General features: G+C 42.3%; 1 non-coding gene across 1 annotated transcript; it reads left to right on the top strand.

The window, feature by feature from the left end:
* Window positions 1-1852: 1852 nt before the first annotated feature.
* LOC127666471 (small nucleolar RNA SNORA70) lies at window positions 1853-1983 on the top strand. The gene has a single exon (XR_007973662.1). It is a non-coding gene; the product is annotated as a small nucleolar RNA SNORA70 (small nucleolar RNA).
* Window positions 1984-11228: the final 9245 nt, after the last annotated feature.

Below are 11228 nucleotides of genomic sequence, written 5' to 3'. Positions count from 1 at the left end.
TAGCCACTCCGATACAACTCTAGAGGGTGGAAATAAAGAGTTTTGCAAAAGTGAGTTTTAGATCAGCTGCAGTGGGTCTGAACCCGGTTCACCGTTTAATTGGCTAAGTTACTGTGCTCTTGGAAACACACCATGTTGGTTTGGGAAAGAACATCCTAGAACTCTTTTTCGAATAATCTAGGCACGTCTGCACGGAGTAAACAGGAATCTGTGTCTCGTCCGTGGATGTATCCCAAAAGCGCAAACCAAACCGTGCTTGGCGCTCAGCAAATATTTGTTATATGGCTGTTCGTAAAAATCAATGCTACATCTAACGCTTTTGTGGTGCCAGCATGTTACTGTTGGAGCCGCATTCTATACTTCTGCAAAGCTGAACCAATATAGTTTCATAAATTTAGTCAGAAACTTATACATGATCCCTACTTTTAACTCGTGGTGGAACACACCGCCACCAGGTGGAAGGGTTAGCTGGGACACAAATACTTTGCTTTATGCCACAGGAATGTGCTGTCTCCTTGACCCAAATCATACACATTTACAATTGCATACGGGAAGAGTTAAAACCTATCCTCATCTTAAGGTAAGAAATGTAAGTATACATTTGGATTCAACCATTCAATACTGTACTGGGCTATCTCTCATGTAAAATCCTTGGCCAAGAATAGTGTCGAATGCCTACAATCCCTCTTCAAGAAGGCTTAGGCAGCTGCTGAAGAAGTTTTAGCTACTTAGCACACCTTTTCTCAACAATAAAAAAGTCTAAATCAACCCTGGAAAAGTGTGCGCGCATGTGTGTGTGTGCTTGTATGTTACTTCCTTAAATGTTTTATGATTCCCCCTGAAAGCTTTCAGTTTCACAGCTTAGAGATTGTGTCCATTTAACCCCGCCTAGAAAGACTACAGATAGTTCGTGGCCACATTTAAAACAAGCCTCTGAACGTTAAGCAAAATTAATCATAAGCACATCTGCACACAGCTGATTGGAGCGTCTACTATCACAGAAAGTAATTTTACTGTAAAGATGCCACAGGTGATAGTGGCCAACAAGTACTGAATATATGCTCATTATAAAATTGGTTATTAACCCACACAACTGCCTTGAATAATAAGTGTAATGTCATTTCCAGAGTTGGAGAGACCCAAGATAACATTTTGACCAAGAATTATATATATATATATATGGGTTTTTTTTTTTTTCTGCATGCCTGTCTGTGCACCAGTTGCTTGCCTGGTGCTAGAGAAGGTCAGAAGGGGGCATCAGATCCCTTGGAACTAGAGTTACAGATGAATTTCAGCTGCAAGAACAACTGAACTACTCTTCTTTCTCCTCCTCCTCCTCCTCCTCCTCCTCTTCCTCCTCTTACACCTCCTCCTCCTCCTTCTCTTACACCTCCTCCTCCTCCAATTCCTCCTCTTCTTCCTCTTTCTCCTCCTCCTCCAACTCCTCCTCCTCCCCTCCTCCTCCTCTAGGAGATAGGACTGAAGACCAGGCTAGCCCTGAACCCAGAATCTGCCTGCCTCTGCCTCCTGAGTGCTGAGTCTAAAAGCGTGTTCCACCAAACAATTAAGAAAGCTCTTGTTGCCCAAATTTGGGACAGTTTCTCCCCCACCTTTCTCTTTTTTAATTTAGCATACAAAGTACTAGGGTTCATTGCAGTAATTTCATGACACTAAACATTTCCAATTGTTTCCCTCCCCTACCTGCTGGACTTGCTGAGTCCTTTTCCCAGATAGTTCATTCTTTGCCGACACTGTGGTTTAAATTGATGTCTGTTAGTGGGGTCCTCTGAGGAACAGACACGAAGGCAGAGTTCAATATGAAAGAATTTCAGTAACAACAAGAATTACGATGAGGAATTTAGACACATCCACTAGTCCTTTCCCCATGGAGACATGGTGTGCAGTGCTTGCGAACAGCAGCCTCCTTGCTAGCGTATGTAGCCTGTCCTATATGGGTTGCCCTGAAGGACCTTGGAGACAATATTCTGGCAGTTACTCAAGTCTGGGATCTCAGTGATGGGCCATGCTAGGCTCTAGACAGGTAGGTGTGATGCCTTTGGGCAGCCCTAGTGGATGTGATTCACAATGGCCAGGTCGGTCCTTATGCCATTCTGCACCAAGCTGCAGAATGGACCTCATGATTGAAGCTCAAGTTCCCTGGCCACCACAAGACCCGCATCCCAGAGGAGCTGGGTATCACCAAGTTTAATGCAGATGAATTTGAAGCAGTGGTTGAGGAGAAGTTGCTCATTCCTGATGGCTGTGGTTTTGTGTGTGTGTGTGTGTGTGTGTGTGTGTGTGTGTGTGTGTGTTTTCCTGAACAAGTGCAGAGCCCTGAATTCCTGGGGACTTCCACTGTACTCTTTTGTAGCCTACCAAACCATGTTCAATAATAAAGCTTACATCCAGTTTGTAGAAAAAGACATACATACTAAAAAGTACCAAGTCCATAGTAATGTTCACAATTATATGGCAGTAGGGAATGAAGGAAAAGACAGATCTCTTTACCAAGAAAAAGGTGCCAGATAATTAATGAGAAAGAATTAACATTCTGCAACTATCAGTTTCATAACTGGTTCAGGTGAAGGAAAGTGCCGTGGAATGCTAAAGTAAGGAAAGTTGCTAAGAGTTTTGGCACAAACCCTCAATCCCAGCACTCAGGAGAGAGAGGCAGGAGGATCTCTGAGAGATTGAGGCCAACCTGGTCTACACAACAAGTCTGAGACCTGTCAGTTACACAGTGAGACCCTGTCTCAAAAACAAAACTATGCAAAGTTTGCTTGGAGCCATTCAAATAGCCGTGGGCAGGAGTGTCGTTATGCACGTGGAGCCCAGCGGTCAGCTTCAGGGTGTGTTTTGGACATTAGCCAGCTTGTTTATTGAAGCAGGATTTCTCACTGGCCTGGACCTTACTAAATAAGCCAGGTTGCCTTCCTATCTAGTCCAAGGAAACCAACCCGCTGCCTCCTGGTGCTTCAGTTACAAAGGTGTGCTTCCGCACCTACCTCTTCTACATTGGCTCTTGAGATCAAAATCACCAGCTGCTGATTGCAGGGCAAGAACTGTACTGACTGATCTCTCTCTCTACCCTGAACATCACCTAATCTTAAGTATCATTTAACTAACCACAGAGCAACCCGTGTTCCTTTCTTCTGAGGTGCAAAGGTTGTGTGCTGTCCCCAAAGCCTTTGATTTTGTTTTTCAAAAATTAGTACCTTGAATCTCAGCACTTGATTTTTACTTTTCAAATTATTTCACACTCATTAAGTGAAAACTTTTTTAAAAAACTGTTTGAAGCACATAGTGAATCACTTTCATCCCAGCTCTTTTTACACACGTGTGCACACACACACACACATGCACACACATGCATACATGCACACATGAACACATTCACACACACACATGCTTCTTGAAGCTTCTCTAAACTAAACCAAATATATGTATATCTTTATTTTCAGTCTTTTGACCAAAATGCAACATACCAAACATATGAGTCTGTGCCTGGAAAAAAATGTACAACATATGTTAGTGAAGTTCTGGGAGGGACAGCACTCAGCATGCAACTGAGAGCAAGCAGAGTTCAGCATGCTAGGATTTTAATCAGCAGAGATGGATGCCTATGTGTTAGTTAAGGGTTCTATTACAATGATTAAAGATGAGCAGAAGCAACTTGGGGAGGAAGGTGTTTGTTTCATCTTAGCACTCTCTGGTCAAACTCCATCACTAGAGGAAGTCGAGTCAGGAATACAAGACAGGAATATGAAAGCAGTTACTGAAGCAGAAGCCGTGAAGGAGTGATGCTTACTGTCTCGCTTGCCCCTGGAGGGCTCAGTGTGTTTTCTCATACCCCTTACCCAAAGATGGCACCTCTGGAAATGGGCTGAACTCTCCCGCATCCACCATTACAAAGAAAATGCATCCTAGACTTGCTGCACACCAGCGTATGGAGGCATCTCCTCAATTAGATCCCCTCCTCTAAAAAAACCCTAGCGTGTGTCAAGTTGGCAAAAAGGTAACCAGGACAGCCTGTGAATGAGAAGAACACACAGCTAAGAAAGGCAGACACAGGTGAAGTTCAAAGGAAGAAACCTTCCTAGACCCAGTCTTGACCATCCAGGCAGTCTAGAGAAGAGTTGTCGAAACCATCACGGACCACGGACCTTGAGTCAAAGTCCACCACGAAGGGCATCCTGGTCTCCCTGGAGCTGGTTTCCCTCCGCTTTCCTGCCACATTCTTTGTTTCACTGTGAGCTGCTCCAGGGAAGTAGGATTGTAACCTCAACATGTACACAGCAATGAGCTATTAGATGGTCAAGGATCAACCATAGTACTTATAATGCAGCTCTGTGAAACACACGAAATAAGCTGCATTTCATAAATCAAGTAATTTAAGGAGCAGTTGGCATGGGTTTCACATGTTCCTCATGCACACACACACACATTTTTAATCATTTTTATCTTTTTTTTTTTTTTTTTGCATCAAGGCTCAATTTCCACCTGATTTCAGTGATTCATACTGCTGTGAAATAACAAAGAATAAAAAGCAGATAAAAAGTGTCCATTTTCCTCTTTGCTGATCCATGAAGTTAAAGGGCGAGGTTTCTCTACTACCATTCTTTATCAAGCTCTTTGTGAACTGGCTTCCCGGGAACCTGCCAGTTCTGTGTGTGTCAGACATCTCTGGAAATAGAAAAGACAGTTGAATGGAAAGATGTACAAAAGCCGAGGCTATTGCTGAGTGGTAGAATGCTTGCCCGGCGTGCACATGGCTCAGGGTTTGATCCCAGCACTGCAGAAAAATAAAAAATAGAACAAAGATGTACAGTGCAATGGACTCCCTTCAGCAGCCTGTTCCTCCTTAAGCCGGTAAAAGAATCTCACCAGTTCTTTCTTAACATTAAAGAGGGAACCAAGGATATAAGTCATCAAGGTATAGTATTATTTGTCGATAATGTTTTTCTGTTTTGTTTTACAAAATGATAGGATATATATGTATATGTTATATGTTATATGTTATGTGTTACATGTTACATGCTATATGCATGTTATATGTTGTGTGTTATGTTATGTGCTATATGTTATATTATACATTATGCATTATACATTATATATATTATATAATGTATTATGTAGCATATATTTTATATTTATATTTTATATTATATTAAAGAGGGAACCAAGGATATAAGTCATCAAGTTATATAGGATATACGTGTCTATGGTGTGTATGTCTGTGTGTGTGCATGTTGTTAAGGCCTTTTCTAGTCTTCATTCTTTTTTTTGCTTTTTTTTTTTTGGTTGTTGTTGTTGTTTTTCTAGACAGGGTTTCACTGTATAACCCTGACTGTCCTGGAACTCAGTCTGCCTCTGCCTCCCAAGTGCTGGGATTAAAGGTATGTACCACCACTGCCTGGTTCACGCAGCGCATCTTAGTCACATTTGCTTCCTATTTCCTCCAAGCCCCTTCCACTTTTATGCCCTCCCCGCAAAAACAAAAAACAAAAACAAAACAAACAAACAAACAAACAAAACCAAGATCAATCAGTATTTCCCATATACTCATTGGAGTATGTCCAAACTCCTAGTGGCCAGTCCCTTAAAGAAACCTGAATCCTTCCTCACCACACCCCTCCCCCCCAGCCAGAAGCTATCAACTGTGAAGACTGTGAAGAGCTATGCTTTACCATCATTATCGCAATTCTTAAGGAAGTTTTCCAACGCTTCCTGTTTGCATTGTTTCTTTTGGGGGCTGGGGAAGTGTGGAGGTCGTCACAGAAGCCTTCAGTGTCTCTCATTCTCTGTTATGAGTCTGCCATCACTGATACCTCTGCAAAGCAGCTGGTGGCTGCGTGGATCACGGACTTCCACACGGTTTCCGGTGGCGGCACAGAGCACATAACCTTCATTCTTAAACACAAATAATGTTTATCTAAACCGCCGACGATTCAGTACGAGCTGAAAATCACAAATAAAAGCTCGAGTTGAAGAGATGGTGCAGCTCATGTGTCCCACCCCTCCCCTCGGGTTGTTGCCAGTGAAAAAATGAATCATAAAGGGACTGGTGTTTGGCTCAAGGTCATCAGAATGCTAGCCTGGCATCTGGGTTTCTTGGAAACACTAGGGCATGCCAAAAATGTCAGGATTCCTGAAGCATGTGGCATGTGGTCCTTAAATCAGTCAGAATTATCCCAGCCTGTGACAGCCACCGGGGCAAAAAATCCTTCACTTCATAGTTTGGAGGGAACATCACAAGAATTCCCACTCCCATGTGTTTAAAATTTCAAAGATGTACTAATTTGTCAAACATATGTTCATAGGAATTTTCTTTGAAGGAAAGAGACAAATATGCTTTTTGGAGATGGGAACACAGATCCTACTTCAGACTGAGAAAGCCTATCCTACCAATCAGAATACAGCTTATGTAGAGTCTTAGGTGGAAATGCGTGGGCCCTGAAGAATAGAGTAAGAGTTGGTTAGTGTTTCTTTTTCTTCTTCTTCTTCTTCTTCTTCTTCTTCTTCTTCTTCTTCTTCTTCTTCTTCTTCTTCTTCTTTCTTCTTCTTCGTGTGTGTGTGTGTGTGTGTGTGTGTGTGTGTGTGTGTATGTGTGTGTGTGTTTCCACAGTATATTTGAGATTGAGAGTTTTGCTGCAGTAAGCATCTGTCTAATTTTTCTGAAAAGGTATGTGGAAGTGTGTTCTCAAGAGTATATGAATTGTTTATAGGACTGCCATGGTGACTATTAAAGCCACTAAGCCCACCCAGCGAAGTGGAGGTGGGTTATTCTAGACAGTGCGGACACTCTTCTTGTGGAGAAGAGCTGCCTTGCTTCAGATGAAAGTCTTTAAACCCCAGGCTGTCACTAACCTTCTAGGATCATTACAAAATCTAAAAACTTAGCCCACGGTTTCTGGTCCTAAGATTTGTGTGCTATCTCTAAATTCTCCTGTTATATTTTGAACCTCACAATTAGACTTTGACTAGAATAAACACACCCAGTTGGGCTTGCTTAGTGCTTTTGTCTAAGTCTTTCTCCCTTAAACTTGTTTCTAGTCTTTCTCTTACGGTTTCACTTTCCACAATAATAGCTATCCTATGAAAATCCAAGTCTTAAGGATGTAACACACCGAAAGTATAAAACCTAAGCCAGGTGTGGTGATGTGCACCTTTAGTCCCAGCACTCAGGAGGCAGAAGCAAGCATCTTCTGTGAGCTTGAGGCCAGCCTGGTCTATAGAATGGCTTCCATTACAGCTATGGCTATTACTCAGTGAAACTCTGTTTCAAAAAACTAAAGAGGAGGGGGAGGGGAGGGGGAGGAGGAGGAAGCAAAGAAGAGAGAAAGAAAGAGAAGAAAGAAAGAAAGAAAGAAAGAAAGAAAGAAAGAAAGAAAGAAAGAAAGAAAGAAGAAGAAAGAAAGAAAGAAAGAAAGAAAGAAAGAAGAAGAAAGAAAGGAAAAAGAAAAAAAAAGAAGAAAGAAAGAAAGAAGGAAAGACATAATCCACACATCAAATGAGGTACAAGAAGAGCAGAGGAGTGGCCCCTTGTTCTGGAAAGACTCAGTGAAGCAGTATAGGGCAAAACCAGAACAGAGAAGTGGGAAGGGTTGGGTGGGAAAACAGGGGGAGGGAAGGGGACTGATGGGACTTTCGGGGAGTGGGGGTCTAGAAAAGGGAAAATCATTTCAAATGTAAATAAAAAAATTTATCGAATAAAAAAAGAAAGAATGAAAAGAAAGAAAGAAAGAAAAGGAGGAAGGAAAGAAAGAAAGGAAGGAAGAAAGAAAGAAAGAAAGAAAGAAAGAAAGAAAGAAAAGAAAGAAAGAAAGAAGAGAAGAAAGAAAGAAAGAAAGAAAGGGAAGGAAGGGAAGGGAAGGGGAAGGGAAGGGAAGGGAAGGGAAGGGAAGGGAAGGGAAGGGAAGGGAAGGGAAGGGAAGGGAAGGGAAGGGAAGGGAAAGGAAAGGAAAGGAAAGGAAAGGAAAGGAAAGGAAAGGAAAGGAAAGGAAAGGAAAGGAAAGAGAAAGAGAAAGAGAAAGAAAAGAAGCCCTTACTTTCCAATTGCATTTCATTCTATTGCTTGTGTGACCCTCATTCCAAACTTTTGGATCCAACCACTGTACCATACATTATTTACATTATTCAAGTAAGTCTCCAGGAAGTGTAAAGACAAGAAATGTGTAAGGGACACGGAGAATAAAGACCCAGTAACCCTCAGAACAATTGTCTCTGTGACAACTGTGGGTGTAGTATTTTGATAAGTGCTGGCAACAGGGCATGGCATGTGATGGGAGGGGGGCAGGAACCTTGGCATTCAAACAAGCAAATAGTTTGGCCACAGTTTCTTAAGTTTCTGCCGTGTTTGCAATTGCCAGTAACAATTTCTCAGACTGTAGAGTTGTTCCATGTGACAGATTTGAGAACGTTTCACACAATTCTTGCCAAATAATTCATCTTTCCAAATTAATAATTCCATGAACCCTTTGAATAATCGGAATAAAGCCATGCTGGAGCTTTCTATATTTAACTCATGCATATTGATGTTCTGTTATAGAATCCAAAGCGAGTCAGGCATCCAAATGAAATCTTATATAACAGTGTTTTTGTCTGATCTGGGGGAGAAGCATGCATGCATGGGTGTGCCTGGATTCTAACAGAAGTGATAGAAGAGTCAGGTGTCTTCTTCTATCCCCCTCAACCTTATGTCAAGGTCTTTCACCAAACCTGAACCTTGCTATGTAGGCTACGCTTTCTGGCTGGTGAGCTCCCAAGGACCAGTCTGTCTCCTTTCCAAAACACTGGGATTATGGGCACCTATGGGCAGTCATAGGTTTACCTAAGTGCTGGAGACTTGAATTCCAGCCCCCTTGCTTTCAAAACATGGGTTCTTACCTACAAAGCCATCTCTTCATTCCAAATTCAATCTCTTCTTTACATATATGTATTTAGTAAACAAGTTGCACACCATGACATGTCAGTGGATGCCAGAAGGCAGCTATTGGGAAACAGTTCTTCCCTTCCACCCAAGAGGTTCTCTTTCTGTCCCCTAATTCAATCCTCTCAGGTTTCTATCCTAGTATTAAATCTTCTGGCTAAAGCAGTACCCATTCCAGTACCCAAAATATATAGGCATTCCTGCCTATATTTTTAAAGCAGGCAAATTGGATGGATGAGTGGTGAGATTCCTGGCCCTGGAAAATCCTTCCCACTGGCATTCATTTCTGCAGTTCCTCTAGGAATGTGGTATTGCTTTGAGTTTATTTCCAAGGAAGAGTCAGTTCTCATGAATTCAATTTGGACTTTCCCATGACCTCCCTCCAAGGTCAGGAAACCAATGTAAGGTTTCTTCACTCTGCTATCAAGTATATCTGGTCCAATAATACATTCTGAAACTGGAGAAATGGCCACAGGATATTATGAAACCTAGGAGGCCCACTGCAAAATGCACTCAGGCTAAAATTCTATTGATCTCTTGACACCATAAGTTCCTGTTCTAACCATGGTGGGCAGAGTGTCAGTGTAAGCGACAAAGGTCCTTACTTACAATGGACCTTTGTAAGTGACAAACGTCCATTAGTTGCTCAAAGGTCTGATGATTCATTCTTTTCCAATGCTCAATTCCTTAGTAAAAAACCATTAGTGTTTTTGTGTTGTTTGGTTTGGTTTGTTTTGATTTGGTTTGTTTGTTTGTTTTAAGCTATCAGTCCTTTCAGAGAAGCTAGTAGGAATATTAACAATATAAAGTTTTAGTGTTAGAGTCCTTTATCAAGTGTCCTGACTGACTACTGAAGGGTTGTGGGTCTATAGATTGATTCACATCCAAGAATGGATTGGGGTTGTGTATGACTTGTTTTTCTCATAGCTGTAACAAAGCTAATGCTTCTTAGGAGAAGAATGACTTACTTTGGCTCACAGGTTCATAGGGTTTCAGTCCATCATGGTGGCAGGAGCAGCAGTCCGTATAGGAGGGTGTATGAACTGTCTGTTCCTCACATCTCAGCTCTGAAAGCAAAAAACACAGACCAGAATCAGCAGTGGGTAAAACTTCAAGTCCCATCCCATAACCCACTGCTACCAGGTAGGACTCATGTCCCTAGCTGGGAACCAAGTGTTCAAACAAAAGAGTCTATGGAGGGTATTACACATTCAGTCTATCATGGGTTCTGACTGTGTTATGACTTACAGTAGAGCAAGAAAGAAATTAATTTCATTTCCAGAAACACCATCATCATCTGGCAACCCAGTAGGTTTGAGCAAGGCAGCTCATGCTAACAGCAGCTTTGACCCTGCCGTCCATCACAGAACTGCCCTCACCACGTGGCCTGTGGTGCGTGAGAGCGTCCCCTTGGCCTTTCTACCCAGGGACCCAATTATCCTCATTACTTTAGGTTCCCAGTCAGCAATTGCAGTTCCCGCTGTTAAATCTCGTCCACGGTCAGAGAAGCCATGAGCTGTTCAAAGTGGCCAGGACTTCCCCCACAAAGTTATTATTCAAAGTTATTACTCATCAGTCATTATGAAGAGGCCGTCTTGACCTCTCAGTAAGGCAGAGTAGGTCTTAACTGACAGGTTCAAACAGTCCAGGCTTCCCAGGTCTCAGCATCTCTCCATTTGCACTACTTTGAGGGATTTTTTAATCATCCACCACTCACTTATTGCGGACTGCTGACCTTGCATGTTTTAGTCAGATAACCACACTGCTAGAGCCCTAGCCATTCATTTGTTTGCTCATTTGTGTGATTTTGTGTGTGTGTGTGTAAATATTTCTTTTATTCTTAATTGACAGATAAGGCCTATATACCTCACAGATATATTGAATTTTAGTATTTGCAACAATAAACTTTGGGTTTTGGATTTTCCCTTATCTCAACCACACATGGTTTCTTTGTACGAGAACTCTGAGGGTCCTAGCTTCTGGTGTTTTGAGTCATGAGACACAACACTGCTAACTGTGGTCACCCTTCTGTGCAGTAGCACACCAGAACGTTGTATTCCTTCTCTCTGTCTGGAGTTTTGTAGTGTTATCCAATCTGTCCTTCATCCTGTACCTACCCCGCCCCCACTGTCCAGTAACTACTCTGCTACTTTCGGCCTCTATGCACCCAGGTTTCCTAGATCTAGTGTGAGCAAACCAGGCTGTGCTTGCCTTACTGTGCTTGACCTCCTTAGGGTCTCTAGGAGCGTCCATGGTATTGTGAATGACAGGAGTTCATCCTCTTATATCTGAGTAGGCC

This window comes from Apodemus sylvaticus, chromosome 15 (assembly GCF_947179515.1).
Source record: "Apodemus sylvaticus chromosome 15, mApoSyl1.1, whole genome shotgun sequence".
NCBI classification, from domain to species: Eukaryota; Metazoa; Chordata; class Mammalia; order Rodentia; family Muridae; genus Apodemus; species Apodemus sylvaticus.
Note: the sequence above shows the minus strand (reverse complement) of the source record. Positions and strands in the feature narration are given on the sequence as shown.